Raw genomic sequence first — 24,442 nt, 5'->3', positions numbered from 1 at the left:
TATAGAAAGACGATTTTTTGGACTAATGAAACTTTACGCCCAGTTCCATCAAAAAGTTATAATTGCATCAATTTTCTGAAACCTCGATTAGTCATATCGCAACATACGAAACATACTGTACAAAGCTATGCACGTTAGAGTAAATGACATTTCTGTGTAGCTGTGATCAACTTGCAACATTGTCACAAAGCCAAATAAAGTATTTTCAAAAATACCAGATCATCATCACGTGGTGAAGAGCCGGCCTTATGTTTCGTAGTTACATGAAAAGTAGGCTACATACTCAAGCGTTTGGGTCTCCCATATACTTATATCGTCATAATGAGTGATTACACTTGTCAACAAAATGATTTTTTTTTTAGGCAGAACAGCTGAGAGCCGTTTCGGGGGTTTTTGAGGTTGCTGATTACGAATATCATTAGCTTTGTCAGATTGGGTCTCTGTCAGAATATAGTTATACCCCTAAAAAAGCCCAAAAGTACTGTGTTTACCCTTGAATATTTCACTTGGTAGGAAGAAAATCGTAGTTTTTTCTAATTTTATACTGCACATAAATGGCTAATTGACTATGAAAAACCCTCATGTCATTCTCACTCCTTCTATCAATATTAACATGGCATGATGCGAAATATTTTTTTGTCAAAAAAACAGTTTTTCAAGCCCAAAAATTGTACTTTTGAGAAACAGAAACTCATCTTCTCCTGTATCAATTGGTCATTCTACCAAGATTAAAGAGGAGTATAAACTATAAAATTTGTTCATGAAAGGCTTAACCACAATACTCACATGTGTCTCATTTATTTTGACTGGTAAATGGATAATTTTCCACTGAGTCAGCAAAGTGGGTATAGCCTACCTAGTAACCCTATCAAACGAGAAGCTTAAATCTGGTATCTGGTATATTCGAATACCGATGAAAGTTTCCAATTTCACATTAGGAGGTTCTAACAAGTCATCAGAACAACAATATAAAGATACCAGAGCAGATGAGATGAACCATTGAACATATTATGTCAGACCATTGCTGGAACCTTTCGAGAAACTGCACTAAATAGGTTGCAGGCAAAAATCGTACAAAAATCAATTTCGATTCAAAATATATCAATAATATTGTATTCCAACTGATTATTTCAAATTTACAATAGGTGGTGACGTAAAACTGATTGAATAGGGTCCATCAAACCACTAGGTGTCGTCAGACTTTTGGTGGTAACCACCGTTGTTTCGTACGCGGTTGCCGTAGGAACCTGTAGGTTACCTTCTCGATTGTGTAAGGGTATTTTATATGGAAATAATGGCTACAACATATTGTACGTCGACCCTGAGCTCGCTATAAAATGAACTAAAACTTCGAAAACTTCTGGTACTGAGCGGGTAGCCGACATTTAGTTGACAATTTCACATTCTCACCTAGTTATCAAATCGGCCTTATTTCCTTCCGTAGAAGCTTTCCGAAGTTTTAGTTCATTTTATAGCGAGCTCACGGTCCACGTAGAATGTTGTAGCCATTATTTCCATATAAAATACCCTTACGCAATCGAGAAAGTAACCTACAGGTTTCTGATAACGGCAACCGCGTATACGTAACAATGGCGGTTACCACCACCAGAAGTCTGGCGACACCTAGTGGTTTGATGCCCCGTTATTTGAGTATCTCTAGATAAATACTTATCTACATGACTGGAGTTTATTTATGTACATGATATCCGTGAAATTATGTAACTATGATAAATCTAATACCCCTAAATATAGTGCTGTTGCTGAATTTTGATTTAATATAGTCTAATATAGTCACGCAGAGATCGAACTTTATATAGTTGTCAGCCGATATTATAAAGGAAATATGTCGTACACGACAGAAATAGAATACAGTAGACCCGATTTTGACATAAATATTCTGATTGAACATCTTCCGTTGAAAGCTGTATCTAAACCACCTTTGCCTGTACGACATATTTCCTTCATAACATCGGCTGATAACTATATAAAGTTCGATCTCTGCGTGCCTGCTGGAGCGTGATGTGTTTCTGGAAATTTCAATACATTGCAGCTCCATTACGGTGGCGTTCTGAAGAAAACGGCTGCGACCAAATATTTTTTTTCGTTATGCTTTTCAATTTCAGACCACATCATCTGTAGAGTGCAGTGCCCCTTTAAGCCAAGTGTGCAACTTGAAAGCAAATATCAGAGGCTCATTTTAATTAGACGGTTTCTAGTGCCTTTTTGATATCACACTCGTTATATGTGGTTCTGTTGAAGTTTACGCGACCCAGAGTCCCATTAAAAATCACCAACTTATGATTTTCTCTATTTAATGAACTAGCGCAGTGCCTTTCAACCTGACGGATGGTACGCATTTGTGTTGATGAAACAATTTTCAGTGTGGATGAAAATAGTGAATAATTGTTACTTGTTCTGGCGTGGAATAATTCGAATAAACCTAATAGGAAATTCGAGTGCAGTGGCTCCGTAACTTTTGTTGTTGCAACGCAAATTCAAAAACGTGTTTGACCTATGACCCACCACTAATCGTATATTTAACAATAACTTTGCCTCATACCAGCCGTAGGCTAATTATTGTTTGTACGCTGTATTTATTACCTACAAAAAAGTCTGATACGAAAGCGGGTGTCGTGGCATGCATAGGCTGCAGCGCATCAGCTCTTCTGAGCTCATTACACGCGGGAGAAATGACATAAAAATGACTGTCTGCTTAATTTTTTTGAAAGATCATATTATATTCGTAATAACGGTTCGATTAGCACGAGGCACGAAGATAGTAATATATACCATCATCACAGACTCACATTTGCAAGTTTCTGTAGCGCTAGGGTTACCATATTACTTGAAATTTCTCCCGGTCGGTTGATTAAAATAAGTCAAGTTTTTGGCTCAGCTCCCGAAATAGCCAGCGTGGGCGTTATTTCTGCTGATTTACTGTGTCTCAGGACATTTTGAAAATCTTGAAAAAGGGACAAATGCTCCTAAATGAGGACATATCGTAATCCTATGTAACGCAAATTTTCCCCCAGTAATGGTTCTCAAAGGATATAATTTTGGGTGTATACAGGTCACCGAAGCGGTCTGATAATTGGCATGTAAAATTTGTGGAATTTCTTGAGGATGGTATTTATATATCCAAGGTCACTGTTTATCTGCGTATCACAAAGTATCCAGCTCAAATGTGCTTCTTTTGTTCTTAGTTTTGGAGTGATATCAACGAGGCAGTAGGAAATTTCTCATTTAATTAATGTTCAGGTACTTGGTTTCAAATTGCATGGTGTTGTCGTCATAACATTCTGTTTTGACCTTGATTTTTTGAAATTACTCTGGGGAGTACTTCGATAAACTGGGTGCAGGCTTTTCCCCAGAATTTACATGCCATTTTAAGGGTGCGTATCATACGTTGAGGCGTATCATACCTTGAAAATTACGGTATACTTGTACTCTAGATTGCATGACATTACTTCTGCTTGAGCACCAACAATGACTACGTGACCACCCAGTCCTGTAAGGCTATGTTGCTGTGGGCTGATCAAGCCATTTCCACTAACTTGCTTAGCTTTGTAGTACAGGATTCATATGCTGTTATATGACCAATCTAGTTTTCAAGACTCCCACAGTGGAAAAGTCAATCGGAACGAACATTCTCTTGGATAAATTGACTTTCATGGCGCATAGTTTCAGTACACGAAAAAATCATCTCTCACTATCCGACTCGTAAGTAGTTAAGTAGATCGGTCGTGACGGGCTATGGGGTTCTTATGGGCGGGGTGGCACGGTGCCGAGAAACCGGGGGTGGCACGGTGACCCTTATCTCTTATGGCGGGGGTGGCACGGTGCCATTGTGTCTTATGGCGGGGGTCGCATGGTTACCTTTTCGGGTATACGCGCGGCGGCACGGTGCCGTGAAAACTCGTGGTGGTATGGTTACCTTTTCAGGTATAGGCGCGGTGACATGGTGACCTTTCAGGAGAGATGATTTGACTAACGTTGTGGGTATAGGCGCGGCGGCACGGTGTTGAATATGTATCAAGTAAATAGTCATGTGATTGGTCCTTAGGTAATGTGTATATTCCAAATTACGGCGAGTACGACAATGATATATCGTTATTCTTATGGACGCGGCGATGATTCGTACTTTCGAGTATCTCTCGCATGGTGTTGAATATGTACGAGTCACCAACAATAACCACGCGGACGGAAACGTGGCTTGTTGCGAGGATTAAGCAGTGCGACCTATATTTCGAATGACCTGCGCGGTGAATTGTTTCCCATGCAGCTGTGTGCTACTATCGCTTATTACACTATTCCATTCAGTGCGAAATAGTTTGATCGTAAATTATGATATATGATGTCGTAGTTTAGTCGTGTCAAATGACCGATCGTGTTCTCTTTCCTCGCTATTGATTGCTACCTGAATAATACTTTCGGCTTATTCGCTGTTTCACACCTACAGAATAGTCCACTGTTCACAGTTGCAACAAGAATCACAAGTATACACATTTACACATTCGTTTATTACTCTGAAATCAAACTCTTCACAAAAGCACGTACAATCGTATCATTCACTTTTTGATCATCGCCAAAATTATCCAAGTATTCCTCGGCTGAAAACCCTTGAGCTCTTTTTATCAAGAATGCAATAGCATGATCTCCACACACATCCGAAGTTTTACTCTGTAACTGTTTCCCAGTCACAGAAAATTCATCCGGCTCCAGGAATTCGATTATCTGAGGTTTTAGTGGTCCGAATCCTAGTGAATCATGAAAATGAGTATCGCCATCTCTGTATATACACACACCCAGCGAGACCTAGGCAAACTCGACTCGTCGTAATTAATGATGATAGCGAATTTTCCGTTAGTTGGTTTCTTCGGTATCTGGTCTAGATTTAATAATTAACGAATAACAGAACCGTCGCAGACGGTGATTCGAATACCGACAAATTCTCACTTATTTCTGATCCAACCCTAATCCTTTGCGAAGTGGATGCTTATTCAAAAACGTGTGAAATAATTGTAAAACCCTACGGTCGCTGACAGGATAATGCATCAGACATAGCGATCTAGTTATAGTACGGTGTCGGAATCCATTCGCGAGATGTTCTAGAGGTAAATTGAGATAATCCGAAACCGAATATTTTGACTTTGGCGTAGTGTGAATTGAAATAGGATTGACAAACATGACTACCAACTTTCCCACAGGCCCGTTTCGATATTATACACACATTGATTTGAAACAAGTAATGTAACATTGCAACTCTATTCACGGCCCCGCTTTCCGTTTGTCAAAGAGATATTTTAACATCTTACCATACTGAAAAGAATTATTCACAACAATAACAATTGTTAAAAATCTAGTTTTCACTTACTTGATTATATCACTACAACTCATAAATTTGAATTAATTCATCCTGGTTGTATTCGTATGATCTGTCTTTCTTTTTTTCATTCGATTGTAAAGCTCGTTACTATTCTGAAGACAAAGTATTTACTAATCGGTGCATACACGATTCGACTTGAACATATTATATTTTGAGTATACGAGATTTGAATGTCTGAACAATAACTGAGAAATAATTTATCACAATTAAATCCGTAAAAGATATTTGAATGTCAGCAACTCGGTAAGGTCGTAGTTACTACCACATTACCTAATTTACCCGACCAACTCGTCATGATCATTCCCGAAATCAACACAAACATGACTACTGACTTGAGTCAACCACAAAACAGCATCAAGTTTTAAATCCGCTTGTAGCTTACGGCTTATTTGAATGCGGGTTATGTTTTGTTGTAATTGAGTGTACGGAAATAGTATTACGCCTCGACATCTCACCATCTTGCCATCAACAAAAGAGTAAAATACACAAACCTTGTCAAGCCAATCCGTTTGTAACTCACCGAACCAAAGCAAAAAGTGTCCATACGAAAAGTAGACAAGACTACGCAAGTAATCACTACAACCCACAAACATATCAAGTTCGGTTTTAGCCATATACCACCAACTCGTCTTTTTTGTTCAACTGTAAAAGTCGTTACTATTTTTCAAGACAAAGTAATTACTACTCGATAGATTTTGTAAGACAAAAGTAATTACTACTCGATGCAGACGCCTTGAGATTGACCTAACATGTTTGAGTATACAAGATTTGAAAGTCTGGCCATCGTAGTTGAGAATTCATTTCTTACAATCGAACGTAGGTGTTATATCGAAAATTACCAGGATTGTCACATCGATTTGACATATGGGGTTTTGTAATGGTCTATCATGACTTGATTACTAATTTATTTGTGTTAATTAGACCCACCGATGTGGTGAAGGTTATTACGACAGCAACAAACTTTTCACTATCATGGCTATTAACATATTGAGTTGTAAAACTATACGTGTCTGAAATGTTCTTGATTGACAAATCATTCCACCTTGGTACAAATCACTCTGGGTATCGCGGATATCAGAAAATACTTTACAAATGTAATCGTTTAAGTTACCAAGACTAAAGATGAAACAACAATTCCGTTTGCTGGCTAACAACCGGGTAATACTTTATTGTCAGAATCTGTGACGGTGAATTGAAACATACTCATCTTACGCAGTACGAGTAAATCACTTTGGACTCCGGGCGGCGTCGTTTAATCCGTGTTAAACTCTGTTCACACTCTCTGTCGAATGTGTGAAATGTAAAACATTACGAGGTTACACTCTAAGACTTTGATCAACAGAGAAACAATTTTGAATATCTTTACTGGATGGATCCTATTCAACCGACCTTGGTTAATACAAAACTCATAACAATAATAAAATCGAAGTATGTGCTACACTGAAATCTAGAAAAATGTGTTTGTATTGTTGTTCATAGTAGTGATATCGATTTGAACCTGCGGAATAATTGTCATCATCTAACCAAACTAATGAAAGTCGTTGTCAATTTGTATGATGTTCACTGAATGCATACTAGTACTATTTGTGCAACACACACGAGCAGAGAAATTGGAAATTTTCCCATTGCCATTTGTCAAAGTAAATGTCGTCACAATACTCAGTCACTAAAAGACCATATACTTGTATGTGATTGAATCACCAACAATTAACTCGCTAAATCAAATCGTAAGGCAATTTCACGCACTCAGTGGATATTATACAACGTCGCTTTATCGGTGTGGGTCGTTTTTTCTAAATACAAATCATATCTGTCCAGTAGAAAACAATTTTCACTCACTTGGGTAACGAAACCAGTGTGCAATATCAACACAAGATATTTTCGTGACACAAAAAATAATCAACTTTACTCAATATTCTCGTAAAACGAAACTGTACAATGGTTTCATATTTTTTGTATGACATGGAATTAATACCGATCGAAGTAGCCGCATTGGAAATGATTTTTAAACAAACACACTCTACGTGGTTAACATTCTCATCGATTCTATTGTGACCAATGTATACTTCATGTGCTCTGGATTCATTTCGATATGGTTAAGCATTCAGCCTCGACAGATACGAATTGTCACACACTCAACTAATATCATACCAAATAGTTATTTACAACAACCAAGACACAGAAAATTTGTTTTGGCCGTTTCGATTTTATTACTGGAGGTACTCATCACTTCGCTTAATACAATCTAGATTTAAACCCCATCGAACCTTTGGTGTCTATCGTTTTGCTGGATACGAATTATGTTAGTCTAACAGTAAACAATTTTCACAATCTTGGGTTATGAATTCAATGTGTTGGCGGTCATTCATTATTTTGTTTGTATCAACTAGTTACTTTGTAGGGTATGAATGAGCACCCTCCCACAACTCTTACAAAAGTACGAAGGATATTTACATCACACAAAGTAGTCGACTTTACTTCATATCCTTACACTACGAAACCAAATGGTTGTTTAGACTCTACAAACTTTTTTACACGAATGGTCACACATCTAAATATTCAAATAATCCAACACACAACTATAATACTTACAGAAATATCATAGTTCTTGTAACAAAGGTGTTTATCGTAAGTCCCACACAGTCATGATAACCGTCCGAGTTTGACTTTTAGAAAATATTATATCGATACATCTTTCAAAAACAAAACCATGGTCACTGCTTGAGAGACCTGCCAATGATATCACAATAATACAGTTACTTCCACAAAAAAAAATATGTATTCGACTTACTTTCCACAAATCTAACACACAAAACAATTTACTTTGCTAGCGAAAAGTGCTGAGTCATCATATGATTGTCCTCACAACAATACAACTAAAACATACTATCATACAAAATGGTCGTTATAGTTTGCACCCCAACGATACATCGTAAAAGTAACAAGTTTCAAGAATCGAGTTATTGAAAAACGTGAAAGTGTTTCTCCTGTGTCAAGTCGTTATGTTGATGAAAGTGTATATTGTAATATCATGATCAATTTGCATTCGTTGGTCACAAACTGTCACTACTCTAAATAATTATTTTTCACTCAAACACAACAGCATACTTGTCGCCATTCGTTTTCATCAAGCACGAGGTCAAGAAACTTACTTACTACGACATGAATTGGTATTTTTATGTTGTGTAAATACGTAATAATTAATTTTAGTAACACTATATCAACATCATCGAGTTGTGCGAATAGATTTTCATGTGGTCTTGCGGTTTTAATCGAAGCACACATCATGATCTAATGTAGAGTCGTCTCTATTGTATAGCAACTCGGTAATCGAAATGCATGCATTAACATTTAAACAGCGATCGTGTTTCGTCACGCGAAAAATATGTTCACTACCGCGATACTCTGCACAGGGCGTGCAAATCCTTTTCACACTCGTAATAGTATACCAACGGCTACCGGCGACAACGTTTAACAATACCAACGACACTAAACATACGATACCTACCCAAGTAAAATTTCCATTTTCACCTGGAGGTCAGCCGTTACCTGACTAAAAATACCATTGTCCTTTGGAGATCTTTGGTTTACCTAGAGTGACAATACATTTCACTTGGCGATCTACCTTTTCCTACAGTAGCAATAACCTTTCCGTTTGGAAATATATTTTTCCCTGAGTAGCAAACCATTTTCACTTGGCAATCTATATTTTCCCTGAGCAACAAACCATTTTCACTCGGCGATCCATCGTTTACCTGATTAAAAATATCATTTTCCTTTGGAGATCTGACGTTTACCCAGAGTAAGAAACCATTTTCACTTGTAAATATATTTTTTCCTTGGCTAACAAACCTTTTTTCACTTGGAAATATATTTTTTCCTTGGCTAACAAACCTTTTTCACTTGGAAATATATTTTTTCTCTGGTTAACAAACCTTTTTCACTTGGAAATATATTTTTTCTCTGGTTAACAAACCTTTTTCACTTGGAAATATATTTTTCCCTGGGTAACAAACCTTTTTTCCCTGAGCAACAAACCATTCTCACTTGGTGGTCCGTCGTTTAGCCGAGTAAAAATATCATTTTCCTTTGGAGATCCGGCGTTTACCCAGTGTAACAAAACATTTTCACCTGGAAAAATACTTTTACCTAGAGTAACTAATCATTTTCTCCTGGGTAACAATCCCTTTTCGTCTGGAAACTATCATTTAACTGAGTACCAATACCGTTTTCACTTGGAAATACATTTTTTCCCTGGGTAACAATACCATTTTCGTTTTGAAAACTGACAACCACGCCGGTCAATTTGATATTTTTGTATATTGTTACAACAAACAGTGACGGAAATACACACAGACAACCGGTTTCAGAGTATACCACATCGGTCGTATCACATCAATATCATCGGTTAACCACATACAACATGCTCTTGTACACTGAAATGCATGTTTTGGAAACTTGGACAATAGGCCTCAATAGTTCTGTGATGTCTGGGTTCGTGCTTTGGATTTTCCAGAGTCAAAATGTCTGAATAAAACACCTCCTCGACGACGGTTGGTATGTGGATAACGGTGTTCGGAAAACGGTTGGATTTATGTCACCCATCGCGATAACAATTCCTGGTCGAGTTTTCCTCCGGCATGTTTGCTATATTGTGTCTTTATTGGTCAATGTATGTCTCGACATTCAGTTTGAAATCGGAAATGATAAAGTATGTAACCGGATCCGGATATCAACTAGTAAGTAAACATGTCACACCCTGTGTTTCCACGAAAAAATACCATCCAGACATACGTCGCGCTTGTTTGCCCACACCAGTATACGCGCAAATGGAGGTGTGTGACATTGCATGCAGTGTGTTGGTATACAAACATCGATCCACAGACATTATCATAGTCGGTAGTTTTGATGTAGATCGAATGTCACCCGATAACAATACCAATAAGCCACATTGCAATGACTCTGAGTCAATCTGAAGCATGACATACAGACACACAAACACGGAACCGTAACATGGGTTATTCGCACGGCGATGAAAGTGAAATGTACAGTACATACCAATATTGTGATCACAGTCAAATATGCGAACCGTGTACAATCATATACCCAGGTTTTTGTTGGATATGTACAAATCCGATAAATCGATACATTTCTTTTCCCTGGACCTTGTGACGATGTCGTTTCAAAATGTTACCGATATGACGAGCGCAACCTCGATCTCTTGCGGCGATGACCGTTTCGAAATGTGGCCGGACGAATGGGACCCTCAAGGTGGCGTGTTTAATGATTGTGTGTGAAATCACGAGGTAGTGTTCTATTTGTGATGTACGATTGCAGTCTTCACAGAAACACACCTTATTGGATCACAGTATCAGTCCGAGATTTGCAGAATCACTGTTCGCGATATTTATCTGGAGTCGTTATGTGGGAGTAGCGACATCCATGCATCGTGATTTAGTGAAAGACTGATCGCAATCATTTCGAGCACCGTACTTCGATAGTTCACATTGGTCAAACGCTGTAGCCTCAGCAGAAAACTTCGGTCTCGACAACACGCTGGATATTGACCGATGTATCCAATAGATCTGGGTGGTCTGTCCGGAGATAGGGTCATGACTATCTTGTAATGTTACAACACGATAACACCATCGAATAAATCAGTGAACGGTGTCGAAATATCGATGTAATAGCGCAGACTCAGAGTCATTGCAATGTGGCTTATTGGTATTGTTATCGGGTGACATTCGATCTACATCAAAACTACCGACTATGATAATGTCTGTGGATCGATGTTTGTATACCAACACACTGCATGCAATGTCACACACCTCCATTTGCGCGTATACTGGTGTGGGCAAACAAGCGCGACGTATGTCTGGATGGTATTTTTTTCGTGGAAACACAGGGTGTGACATGTTTACTTTGAATATTGTTCATTGGTTTATCGATTCAGAGTTGATATCCGGATCCGGTTACATACTTTATCATTTCCGATTTCAAACTGAATGTCGAGACATACATTGACCAATAAAGACACAATATAGCAAACATGCCGGAGGAAAACTCGACCAGGAATTGTTATCGCGATGGGTGACATAAATCCAACCGTTTTCCGAACACCGTTATCCACATACCAACCGTCGTCGAGGAGGTGTTTTATTCAGACATTTTGACTCTGGAAAATCAAAAGCACGAACCCAGACATCACAGAACTATTGAGGCCTATTGTCCAAGTTTCCAAAACATGCATTTCAGTGTACAAGAGCATGTTGTATGTGGTTAACCGATGATATTGATGTGATACGACCGATGTGGTATACTCTGAAACCGGTTGTCTGTGTGTATTTCCGTCACTGTTTGTTGTAACAATATACAAAAATATCAAATTGACCGGCGTGGTTGTCAGTTTTCAAAACGAAAATGGTATTGTTACCCAGGGAAAAAATGTATTTCCAAGTGAAAACGGTATTGGTACTCAGTTAAATGATAGTTTCCAGACGAAAAGGGATTGTTACCCAGGAGAAAATGATTAGTTACTCTAGGTCAGTGGTTCCCAACCTTTTTCGACTCATCGCCCCCTTTTCAAACTCCACACCGATAATCGCCCCCCAAATATTGGGAACACAAAAATGGGCATACACACTGAAATCACCGGCGAGTTGACTAAGAAAAAAAGGTCAACTTTTCGGCTCGACCTCGAAATTACACTTTTCCAGCTAAATTTTGGTGAGTTGACTAACAGAAAAGGTGATTTCTCTGACTTGATTCCCAAAGGACCGTAACAGCACTTCGTCAGCCCCCCTCAATACGTTGGTCTTGACCCCCTCCATAGCGCTATAAAGCAAACTTCTGCGCCCCGCAGACCCAACTCCCCCGATACCTCTTTACCGCTACTTCTCAGCACAAATTGTTGGACTCTTTAGTTAGTCGGCCTAATTCGCGCGAAGCGCGAAAAATTTCTATTATTCATGATTGAATCGGTCAATATGCTCGGGAATTGCATAAATATTGCTGTCAATTTTTTATCTTCTCTCTGCTCATGTATTCAGATTTACCGTTAAAGCTGAGTGAGGTGTCTTGGAAAATGTAGGGCCCATAAATAATAATTGAACATATGACATGACATTTCGTGGCCAGTCTGCTATGTCAAAAGATATTCAAATCGCCCATACGTACTAAACTAAAAGTCGCACACGATTTCGATTTCAAACTGGCATTTCTGCACTGGTAACTAATTTTTCTCTGCGGTATGGCATTTATTTGTGAGGTTCTGATTGGACAGAACAGGAGCATTTGGCGCCAGCCATTTAGGCGCCTATGGACAATTAAATATATATGTCTATATATCGAAGTCGGTCAGCATAAAGGCAGTCTTTTTCCGCCAAGGTTTTCTCGGAGTCGCATGTTACATGGCCTGAAACTTCATATGTCTTGGTGCGTCATGGTGTGATAATGGCTGACGCCGAGATGCCCATTTCTATACTTCATGCGTATTATTTCTAGGAGGAAGGGTATCCAATAGGCAAGAAATATGCGTCCACGAAATGGCGCGCAGCGCGAAAATTTTTTGAAAAAGTTGCCTAAATTTCCAAAATAATACTCTATAATTAATGTTAATTCACGAAAGAATTGTGGGCCCCCCATCTCAATTGGGGGCTTGGGTGTGACAGTTACGGCCATGGACGCCAATATAGCCATTTCAACGCGCCATCGCCCCCCAATCGCCCCCTTCGTCCGTTTTCGCCCCCCTATCGCCCCCTTGGCTATTTTCGCCCCCCAGGACCGACAAATCGCCCCCTGGGGGGCGATATCGCCCACGTTGGGACCCACTGCTCTAGGTAAAAGTATTTTTCCAGGTGAAAATGTTTTGTTACACTGGGTAAACGCCGGATCTCCAAAGGAAAATGATATTTTTACTCGGCTAAACGACGGACCACCAAGTGAGAATGGTTTGTTGCTCAGGGAAAAAAGGTTTGTTACCCAGGGAAAAATATATTTCCAAGTGAAAAAGGTTTGTTAACCAGAGAAAAAATATATTTCCAAGTGAAAAAGGTTTGTTAACCAGAGAAAAAATATATTTCCAAGTGAAAAAGGTTTGTTAGCCAAGGAAAAAATATATTTCCAAGTGAAAAAAGGTTTGTTAGCCAAGGAAAAAATATATTTACAAGTGAAAATGGTTTCTTACTCTGGGTAAACGTCAGATCTCCAAAGGAAAATGATATTTTTAATCAGGTAAACGATGGATCGCCGAGTGAAAATGGTTTGTTGCTCAGGGAAAATATAGATTGCCAAGTGAAAATGGTTTGCTACTCAGGGAAAAATATATTTCCAAACGGAAAGGTTATTGCTACTGTAGGAAAAGGTAGATCGCCAAGTGAAATGTATTGTCACTCTAGGTAAACCAAAGATCTCCAAAGGACAATGGTATTTTTAGTCAGGTAACGGCTGACCTCCAGGTGAAAATGGAAATTTTACTTGGGTAGGTATCGTATGTTTAGTGTCGTTGGTATTGTTAAACGTTGTCGCCGGTAGCCGTTGGTATACTATTACGAGTGTGAAAAGGATTTGCACGCCCTGTGCAGAGTATCGCGGTAGTGAACATATTTTTCGCGTGACGAAACACGATCGCTGTTTAAATGTTAATGCATGCATTTCGATTACCGAGTTGCTATACAATAGAGACGACTCTACATTAGATCATGATGTGTGCTTCGATTAAAACCGCAAGACCACATGAAAATCTATTCGCACAACTCGATGATGTTGATATAGTGTTACTAAAATTAATTATTACGTATTTACACAACATAAAAATACCAATTCATGTCGTAGTAAGTAAGTTTCTTGACCTCGTGCTTGATGAAAACGAATGGCGACAAGTATGCTGTTGTGTTTGAGTGAAAAATAATTATTTAGAGTAGTGACAGTTTGTGACCAACGAATGCAAATTGATCATGATATTACAATATACACTTTCATCAACATAACGACTTGACACAGGAGAAACACTTTCACGTTTTTCAATAACTCGATTCTTGAAACTTGTTACTTTTACGATGTATCGTTGGGGTGCAAACTATAACGACCATTTTGTATGATAGTATGTTTTAGTTGTATTGTTGTGAGGACAATCATATGATGACTCAGCACTTTTCGCTAGCAAAGTAAATTGTTTTGTGTGTTAGATTTGTGGAAAGTAAGTCGAATACATATTTTTTTTTTGTGGAAGTAACTGTATTATTGTGATATCATTGGCAGGTCTCTCAAGCAGTGACCACGGTTTTGTTTTTGAAAGATGTATCGATATAATATTTTCTAAAAGTCAAACTCGGACGGTTATCATGACTGTGTAGGACTTACGATAAACACCTTTGTTACAAGAACTATGATATTTCTGTAAGTATTATTGTTGTGTGTTGGATTATTTGAATATTTAGATGTGTGACCATTCGTGTAAAAAAGTTTGTAGAGTCTAAACAACCATTTGGTTTCGTAGTGTGAGGATATGAAGTAAAGTCGACTACTTGTGTGATGTAAATATCCTTCGTACTTTTGTAAGAGTTGTGGGAGGGTGCTCATTCATACCCTACAAAGTAACTAGTTGATACAAACAAAATAATGAACGACCGCCAACACATTGAATTCATAACCCAAGATTGTGAAAATTGTTTACTGTTAGACTAACATAATTCGTATCCAGCAAAACGATAGACACCAAAGGTTCGATGGGGTTTAAATCTAGATTGTATTAAGCGAAGTGATGAGTACCTCCAGTAGTAAAATCGAAACGGCCAAAACAAATTTTCTGTGTCTTGGTTGTTGTATATAACTATTTGGTATGATATTAGTTGAGTGTGTGACAATTCGTATCTGTCGAGAATAGTTAAGTAGATCGGTCGCGATTCGTACATTTTTGCATGGGGTAGTATAGGCGGGGTCGCATGGTAACGCGAAAACCGGGGGTGGCATGCTAACGTTTTCGTCTTATGGCGGGGTGGCATGCTAACGTTTTCGTCTTACGGCGGGGGTGGCATGCTAACGTTTTCGTCTTATGGCGGGGGTGACATGCTAACGTTTCGTCTTATGGGTGCGGTCGCATGATAACGCGAAACTCGTGGTGGCATGCTAATGTTTTTAGGTATACGTGCGGCGACATGCTAACGACGATAAACGTGTCTGTCGTGTATTCTTACGGGATCTGTGGTGATTCACCATGTGTTCTTATGGGTGCGGTCGAGATTCGCACTTTCAGACATCTCTCGCGTGGTGTTGAATATGTACGAGTCACCAACAATAACCGCGCAAACGGAAACGTGGTTTGTTGTGAGGATTACGCGTGCGACCTATATTTCGAATGACCTGTGCGCTGAATTATTTCTCGTCCAGCCGCTACTATCGATTATTACACTATGTCATTCAGTGCGAAATAGTTTGCTAAATCTAAGAATCAGTCGCATGGTGTTACTTTAGTAATTAGTTTACCACAGAGCCGGCGTAGCCGGTGATTCGAATACCGACAAATTTTCACTTATTTCTGACCCAACCCTAATCCTCTGTGAAGTCGACGCTTATTCAAAAAGGTGTGAAATAATTGTAAAATCCTAATCCGAAACCGCTTATTTCGACTTTGGCGTAGTGCGCATTGAAATAGGATTGACAAACATGACTACCAACTTCCCCACAGTCCCGTTTCGATATTATACACACATTGATTTGAAACAAGTAATGAAACATTACAACTCTATTCACGGTCTGGCTTTTCGTTTGTCAAAGAGATATTTTTACATCTTACCATACTCAAAAGAATTATTCACAACATTACCAATTGTTAAAAATCTAGTATTCAATTACTTGATTATATCACTGCAACTCATGAATTTTAAATTAATTCATCCTGGTTGTATTCGTGAAAACCAAAAATTTGTCACTAGCCCGCGATCGCTATATGTTTCACACCTCGCGAAAAGTGGCTGACTTTCGTTGCGTGATAAGATCCATGAAAATATTCAATCGATGTGTTAGTTTGTCAACTTGAAATGTAACTCACTACACAAATCAAGTTGAATCGTATTTGAATGTATTGATTCGACCCAACTCAAATCCTTTGACAAATCCTATTAACGCGATCTGTCGAATCGAGCGTAACCCGAATATTACTGACGCCGACTTTCAGCCACATTGAATTATTCGCACACCCACGCCGCTGTTTTCACAACTATAACTCTACAAGAATCAAGAATCACAAGTACGTGCATTACACAGTTATTGTCTTTATCAACTTGAAATCAAACCCTTAACAAAAACACGCATCTTATCACTTGTCAACTCTATCATGAAAATCCTCGAACCCGTATTATTAAGAATGTTATAGTACGGTATCGGAATCCATTCGCGAGAAAGGTGAATCCAAATAATCCAGAATGAAATATTTGGACTTGACATAGTGTGAATAGAAATAGGTTTGACAAACATGACTACCAAATTTGATCCAGTCACATTTCAAGATTACACTTTGAAACAATCCTTGAAACTTACAACTGTATTCACGACTGAGTTTTCCATTTGTCAAATAGAGTTTCAGTAAATACTATCGCGATATTTTAATGTGTTACTACACACAATAGAATCAATCAATGAAATAACACCTGTTGTAAATATTTCTAACTTGACAAACACTTGTACATACCGCGATCGACTTGTGACGCGATGAGTTAAATCGGAATATTTCAATCTATTTGTCGAAACCTTGAACAAACTATCGGGTTATTTTTTGTTGCAATCGAGTGAACGGAAATAGTATTACGTCTCAACATTTCAACATCTTCCCATACACAAAAGAGTAAAATACAAAAAAACCTTGTCAAGTCAATCCGTTTGTAACTTACCCAACCAAAACAAAAAGTATCCTTACGAAAAGTAGACAAGACTACGCAAGTAATCACTACAACCAACAAACATATCAAGTTCTGTTTTAGGCATATACCACCAACTCGTCTTATTGGAATGTCAGCAACTCTTTACGGTCGTAGTTACAACCACATAAACTAATTTACCCTACCCACACGTCATGATCATCCCTGAAATCAACACAAACTCGACTACTGACTTGAGTTAACCACAAAAACGGCATCAAGTTTTTTAATCCACTTATAGCTGACAGATTATTCGAATACATCGATGGAGAATATTATTGAACTCGTCGGTATTGTTACTTCAACAAATTACACCGACTGCGAAAGTTAATATCGAATGGTAAGATTTGATCACATATTTGTTGAACACAGACATGACAAAGAACATGATCGGAATTTTATAAACTAGTCATATTACTTTTCACATCTATCAATATCAGAATACAAGTCATCAAACTTTTTGTTAAATGTAACATAGCACATTTGGAATCGGATTCGTTATAGTCGTACAAATTGTATTAAACACAACATCAAAACAAAAGGACTTTTTTAGTTTATTGAAATCAAATCATTCGTCTTCGACTTGTGCTTTTTTAGATTGCCCGCGACAATTCGTTTCGAGTGAGTTGTAACCAAAGTCAAGATATCTTTGTGTCCACAGATATGGAAGATGAATATAGCTAACACAATCACGAATCGACGTTTCAGATTATTTCACGGATGTAATAAACTTGTTAGTGTCACCTATCTAAAAGTACGCACGCGCTCGATTTCCATACCGACTGTTGCGATGTTTAGGATTCACTTACAATAACCACGGATGAGGATTTAACATCAACGTCGTTACTGGTAGTATTCACCAAAGTCACTCAACTATGACAAGTCGTCCGACTAATAAGCGCAATGTTATGAGAGTACTGGAGCGCAAAATGTTGCACAAAAGTCCGTCGGCGCTAACCTGCGGTAATGGAAATCCGTGCTTGCCGACCTTATATTTCGACTTTTAACGGTTATTTCTCGAGAATTATTTGGCTGTGTGGGATTTCAAGGATTGCAGTATGTATTTCAACGATATTAAAACGAAATATTTCTGTATGGTTGACCTTCAAACGAAATATACCTTATATATGCTGCAATATCAATCTTGGCGTAGACCGAAAATATTACTAGTCGGGATGCAGGATTATTGCTGGTCATGACCGTCCAGTTTTACATTCCACCATAGCCGCACGAATTCCATGACCTGGTATCACTGCCCAATGGAACTGGAGTACTCACTGACTAGACAACCAACCTGCAAGCAGACAACTACCACCCTTCACACCGGGATTTCTGACTAGCCTCCGCTTCTAAACACATGTCTGCAGCAACTTTTATGCAATAGATGAGAACTAACATGTAGAAACCTTATCCTCAAAGTCCTCAGATGTAAAAATAAGTTTTTCATTATTTTTCGTCTTATACCTGACCTTGCAGCACATTTCCAAGCATACTGGTTTCTCCCTCGTACGATTCTTCGTTTCTCTTCAACAATTCTAAATCTGACAACAAATTTACGGGTGCTTTCTGTGATAGATCCATGTATTTGGATGACACGAAATATAGGTAGTCCCAGCCATTTATTGAAATTTCCATCAGATCAAAACACCTCAAGGTGGCAATATAAGGAAAACAATTGAACGGTGTCTAAATGATTTGGATCGGTCATTTTAATCATTCCCGCACCTTGACCAAGAGCATGTAAATAAGAGGCATATACACTCCAGGAAAAGAAAACATAAAAAGGACTAGCAATAAAAATGTCGACATATCATATCACAGTCCTGCAGGCCGAATTGTATTCATTCAGTAGAAACAGCTTGCATGTAGACTTAGACATGCTTGACGACTGCCGGTAATGTCCATTCTCGGTAATAGCATTCTCGGCAATGGTTTTCTCGGTATTGGTATAGGACCGGTTCATAGTGGGCTGGCTGCACGAACATCGTCCAGTGCACCACGAAAAAATGAACGATTGGTGAATGTCCAACCCACCAGGGCCAGATAGTATAAGATACGTCTGAGAGCGATTCCATGCATTCATATTCCGAGTCATCAATTTGGGGTTCGCATGGAATATGGAATTGAGGTACCGTCATCATTTTCACAAGAAGCAATGAATTCCGTTGATGTTGCATGATAATTTCCCGCATGCAGACCTGAATAAAAATATAACATACTAAATGAATAAATACACTAAAATTGATCTCGTACCAAACTAAATAAATTTGCGAGTGCACCCTTTGTGGACTGCCCAAACCAGAGAAAATCAAGGATGCGTTTTGCAGACAACACCAACTGCGTATGGCTACATTACAAAGTATGCTCGATAGTCAAATGCCGGCTTCAACTGGTTTCCATGTAGGCTATTATTGGAAATTTCATTTAGTGACAGATGTAATCATTTGAAAAATGCTCAAGGTCACTGATAATGACAAAGCACAACAATACGATGAAAATGATATTGCCACTTTAAGAAATTCAGGGTTTGTGAGAACCCCCGACACTGTTCCATAACCGAGGGATAAGGTTTCCAGTGTGCAGCTGTTCTCGCAAAATCATATGGTATCGTGATTAGTGACGGATGGTTGAATATGCTTGACGGGTAACTCAGGGCTGATCTTAGATTATCAGCAGATGGTATTTCATTCCTATCTGCAAACGGTATTATACAATGCTAAGCAATGGTACTCTTCAGCAGTATACAATTGAATCTTACCAGCCAGCCGCTTTCCACATCCGCACGAAGACTCATCCGAAACAACATGTACCACCTTGACCGGTTTGTTAGCAAGCGAAAAATAATTTCAAGACTACAAAGTCTTCTCTCTATTGGTGGAATTCTTCCAGTGAAATCATATGCTGCATAAAATATAACCCATGATTAGGATAATATAAAGACACTGAGGATGAACCATGAACGTGTCATATCACTAGGCAATGATCAATGCTGATGGTCACCTGAGACACATCAAATTTGTATTTCAGTATTTTTATTACTCAATTGGTATACACTCATAACAACAATGGACTGTATCAAGTTAACTTCACACCATATTAGTTTTGAGAAATTAACAGTCCACATTTCATTGTGTACCGTATGTGAAAGCTAAAGGTCTCTATATTTGACTTTTACGAACACTACATGTACTACAGTAGACTTACTACTAATACTACGGTACTGTACCTTTGATCCCACTTCTTCTGAAGTGACGACGTTGAGGATTGGATTTCTTGGGAAGCGAAATAGAACAGGACAATCTCTGTCAGACACTATTTTGCTTCCTTCTTGAGCTACCCTTCCTTTATGCGTCATTTTCTTGACCTTTCACAGCACATCCAGCCATATTTGCGCCGCGAACTCCAAATAATCCAACCTACAACGACGTTCGCCGTAAGGCGCCATACTACGTAACATCAAGTTGTGCAACATTTCTCGCTCCATGAAAATACGTTCGGACGACTTGTCATAGTTGAGTGACTTTGGTATTCACAACAGAGAATCCAAACATTACACAGTGTGAAAATATATCTTTGATATCAAAGCATTATCCCAAGTATACGATTAATAGTCAACTCCGTTCACACTTTCTATAGAACGTGCTAAATGTAAAATATCACGAGGTTGCACTCTAAGACTTTGATCATTACAAAAAGTAAATTGGAATATGTTTGCTGGATGCATTCAATTCAGCTAGAAATGTCTAGTGCACAACAATCGTAATATCAAGGAAGTACTTGCTATCACTAAACGTGTTTTGTATCGTTGTTCATTTGTAGTATTGATTGAAATTGTTTTTGAACACTCAAATAATAATTCCCGACATGAAACCAAGCCGCTGAAAGTCGTTACCATAACAAAGAAACAATTTGTACGATGTTTGGCAAATGTACCCTATAGTTAGGTGTACTAGAATTATTTGTGTAACACATACACCGACAATGCAATCGAAATTTTTTCCGTTGTCATTCGCTAAAGTAAATGTCATCACAATACTCTGTCACTAAAAGACGTTACTCGGGCGTGCTTGAATTCTAGGCATAGTTCTGATTTACCCAACACAAGACCCAAGGACAACCCTAGTTTCAGTCGAACACAGATATCCAAAATATCGCACACTCCGCTATTCCTAAAGTACAAACACCCGATACAAAATATTACTTGTTGTGTTGTTGCGGTATCATCTTCACAATATCACCATTTTGTTTGTGTCAATTAGTTACTTTGTATGTTACCCCACAACTCTTATAAAAGTACGAAGGATATTAACATCGCACTAAGTAATTAACTTTACTCGATATTCTCGCATTACGAAACTAAAGAATGGTTGGTTAGACTCTACAAACTGTTTCGATATCACGAGACCTTTATTGTATCTTAATAATCAAATAGTTCAACACAGAACTAGTACTAACAGAAACACCAGAGTTGTTTACACAAAAGTTTGTATATGTGCACAGTATGCGAATACCATGTGTAAGTCCAGCACAATTGCGGTATCCATCCGAGTTTAGTTAACACAAATTTATTACAACGGAGTCACGTAAACTTTCGTGAAAGGAAAGCATACTCACTCCCAGAGGGTTATGTCAATGCCATAGCAGTTCCCCAACAACAAAGTACATATGTTTTCTAGTCACGGTCCTTACATCTTTCACATTGATCAATCTACTTTGCTAACGAAAAGTGCTGAGTCATCACATGATCGCTCTCACAACAAAACAGCTAGTAGATATTATCATTCAAAATATTCCTAACCCTTTACACACCAGTAACAAATCATACAACGAATATGTTTTGTGGGTCGAATTGTTGTTCAGTGTCAAGTCTACCTGTTGAAACGTACATTAAAACAACACAGTCACAATCAAATTAAAACCACGAATCTATTTTCATTTCCTCGCAAACTGTCACATACAGAAAAATAAATTTAATTTCCCAAAACATACTTGTAACCAATCGCTTTCATTAAACACACAACACCATAATAGTATTTACTTTCTACAACATAGACATTCCGGTGTAGTCAAGAAATATTTTTAATAATCAAAATCATCGACTTCTGTTTACGGTGTTAGTGTGTGCATGTCATACATGTGGGCCCGTATTAAAATGGACACGACAGGACTGACTGTAAGGAGATAGAAGTCTATCGCATAGATTTACATGTGGTCTTCGCTACGGTTTCAAAAAACGAATCATCTCTTTTGCATTGATCTAGACCGAGCAAGTTAGTTAATGACCATGATTGTGTTTGTCATATGCGAATGATAGGGTTACTGTCAAATCTACATACAACAATCTTCTGACGATCATAATAGCAATTTCATTTTCCGCCCCTTCATAATTGTACAACTCGGTAACTACGTTTAACAAGACCAATCACACTACCAGCGTTGAACACAAGATACCTACCCAAGTAAAAATATCATTCTGGTTTGGACAACTGACGTTTACCTGTGTAAAATTATCATTTTCACTTGGAGGTCCACTGTCACCTAACTAAAATACCATTGTCCTTTGGAGATTTATCGTTTACCCAGTGTAACAATCCCCTTTTCACTTGGAAATATATTTTTGCCCTGGATAACAAACCCCTTTTCCCTTGGAAATCTATTTTTGTCCTGGATAACAAACCTTTTTCACTTGGAAATATATTTTTTCTCTTGGTAACAAACCTTTTTCACTTGGAAATCTATTTTTGTCCTGGATAACAAACCTTTTTCACTTGGAAATATATTTTTTCTCTTGGTAACAAACCTTTTTCACTTGGAAATATATTTTTTCTCTGGGTAGCAAACCTTTTTCACTTGGAAATATATTTTTTCTCTGGGTAACAAACCTTTTTCACTTGGAAATATATTTTTTCCCTGAGCAACAAACCATTTTCACTTGGCGGGTCGTCGTTTACCTTAGTAAAAATATCATTTTCCTTTGGAGATCCGGCGTTTACCTAGTGTAACAATAAATTTTCTCTTGGTCATCTAGCTTTTCCTAGAGTAACAAAACCATTTTCATTTTGAAATCTGACAAACACACCTAACAATTTGGTATTTGTTGTATTGACGATACTTTGAAATAGATTACAACGAACAGTGACGGAAATATACACGGACTTCCGGTTTCAGAGTATACCCTCATCAGTCGTATCACATCAATATCATTGGTTAACCACATACAATATGCTCTTGTACACCGAAATGCATGTTTTGGAAAATTGGACAATAGGCTTCGATAGTCCTGTGATGTCCGGGTTCGTGCTTTGGATTTTCCAGAGTCAAAATGTCTGAATAAAACACCTCCTCGACGATGGTTGGTATGTGGATAACGGTGTTCGGAAAACGGTTGGATTTATGTCACCCATCGCGATAACAATTCCAGGTCGAGTTTTCCCCCACGCATGTTTACTATATTGTGTCTTTATTGGTCAATGTATGTCTCGACATTCAGTTTGAAATCGGAAACCCTGATAAAGTATGTAACCGGATCCGGATATCAATTCTGAATCGATAAACCAATGAACGATATTCAAAGTAAACATGTTACATCCTGTGTTTCCACGAAAAAATACCATCCAGACATACGTCGCGCTTGTTTACCCACAACAGTATACGCGTAAATGGAGGTGTGTGACATTGCATGCAATGTGTTGGTATACAAACATCGGGCAGTAAGCCTTCGATCCACAGCCATTATCATAGCTGGTAGTTTTGATGTAGATCGAATGTCATCACACCCGATAACAATGTCATACCAATAAACCACATTACAATGACTCTGAGTCAATCTGAAGCTGGACATACAGACACACAAACATGGAACCGTAACATGGGTTATTCGCACAACGGTGAAAGTGAACTGTACAGTACATACCAATATTGTGATCACAGTCAAATATGCGAACCGTGCACAATCATATACCCAGGTTTTTGTTGGATATGTACGAAACCGATAAATCGATACATTTCTTTTCCTTGGACATCAATAATACAATCACCATTCAAATGCATCGCTCGAATGTGAGGTTCGTCTGGTGTAAAATCCATATCAAATAACACCAAAGTGTGCCTTCCGTGTTTTATCATTTCCACCGACGCTTCTTGT

At 38.3% G+C, this 24,442-nt stretch overlaps 2 long non-coding RNA genes across 2 annotated transcripts in view; one reads left to right on the top strand and one right to left on the bottom strand.

Moving 5' to 3' along the window:
* The window catches only part of LOC145439471 (uncharacterized), a 47,564-nt gene that overhangs the window by 12,110 nt on the left and 11,012 nt on the right, over positions 1-24,442 (top strand). The window lies entirely within an intron of this gene.
* On the bottom strand, positions 19,503-20,800 carry LOC145439466 (uncharacterized). Its single transcript, XR_013915223.1, has 3 exons — positions 20,525-20,800; positions 20,057-20,199; positions 19,503-19,992 (listed from the first exon to the last, which is right to left on the bottom strand). It is a non-coding gene; the product is annotated as an uncharacterized LOC145439466 (long non-coding RNA).

Source organism: Botryllus schlosseri, chromosome 1 (assembly GCF_051294905.1).
Source record: "Botryllus schlosseri isolate E-star chromosome 1, Bs_hap1, whole genome shotgun sequence".
In the NCBI taxonomy this organism is placed as follows: Eukaryota; Metazoa; Chordata; class Ascidiacea; order Stolidobranchia; family Styelidae; genus Botryllus; species Botryllus schlosseri.
The sequence above is the reverse complement of the archived record's forward strand: the minus strand, read 5'-3'. Positions and strand labels throughout refer to the sequence as shown.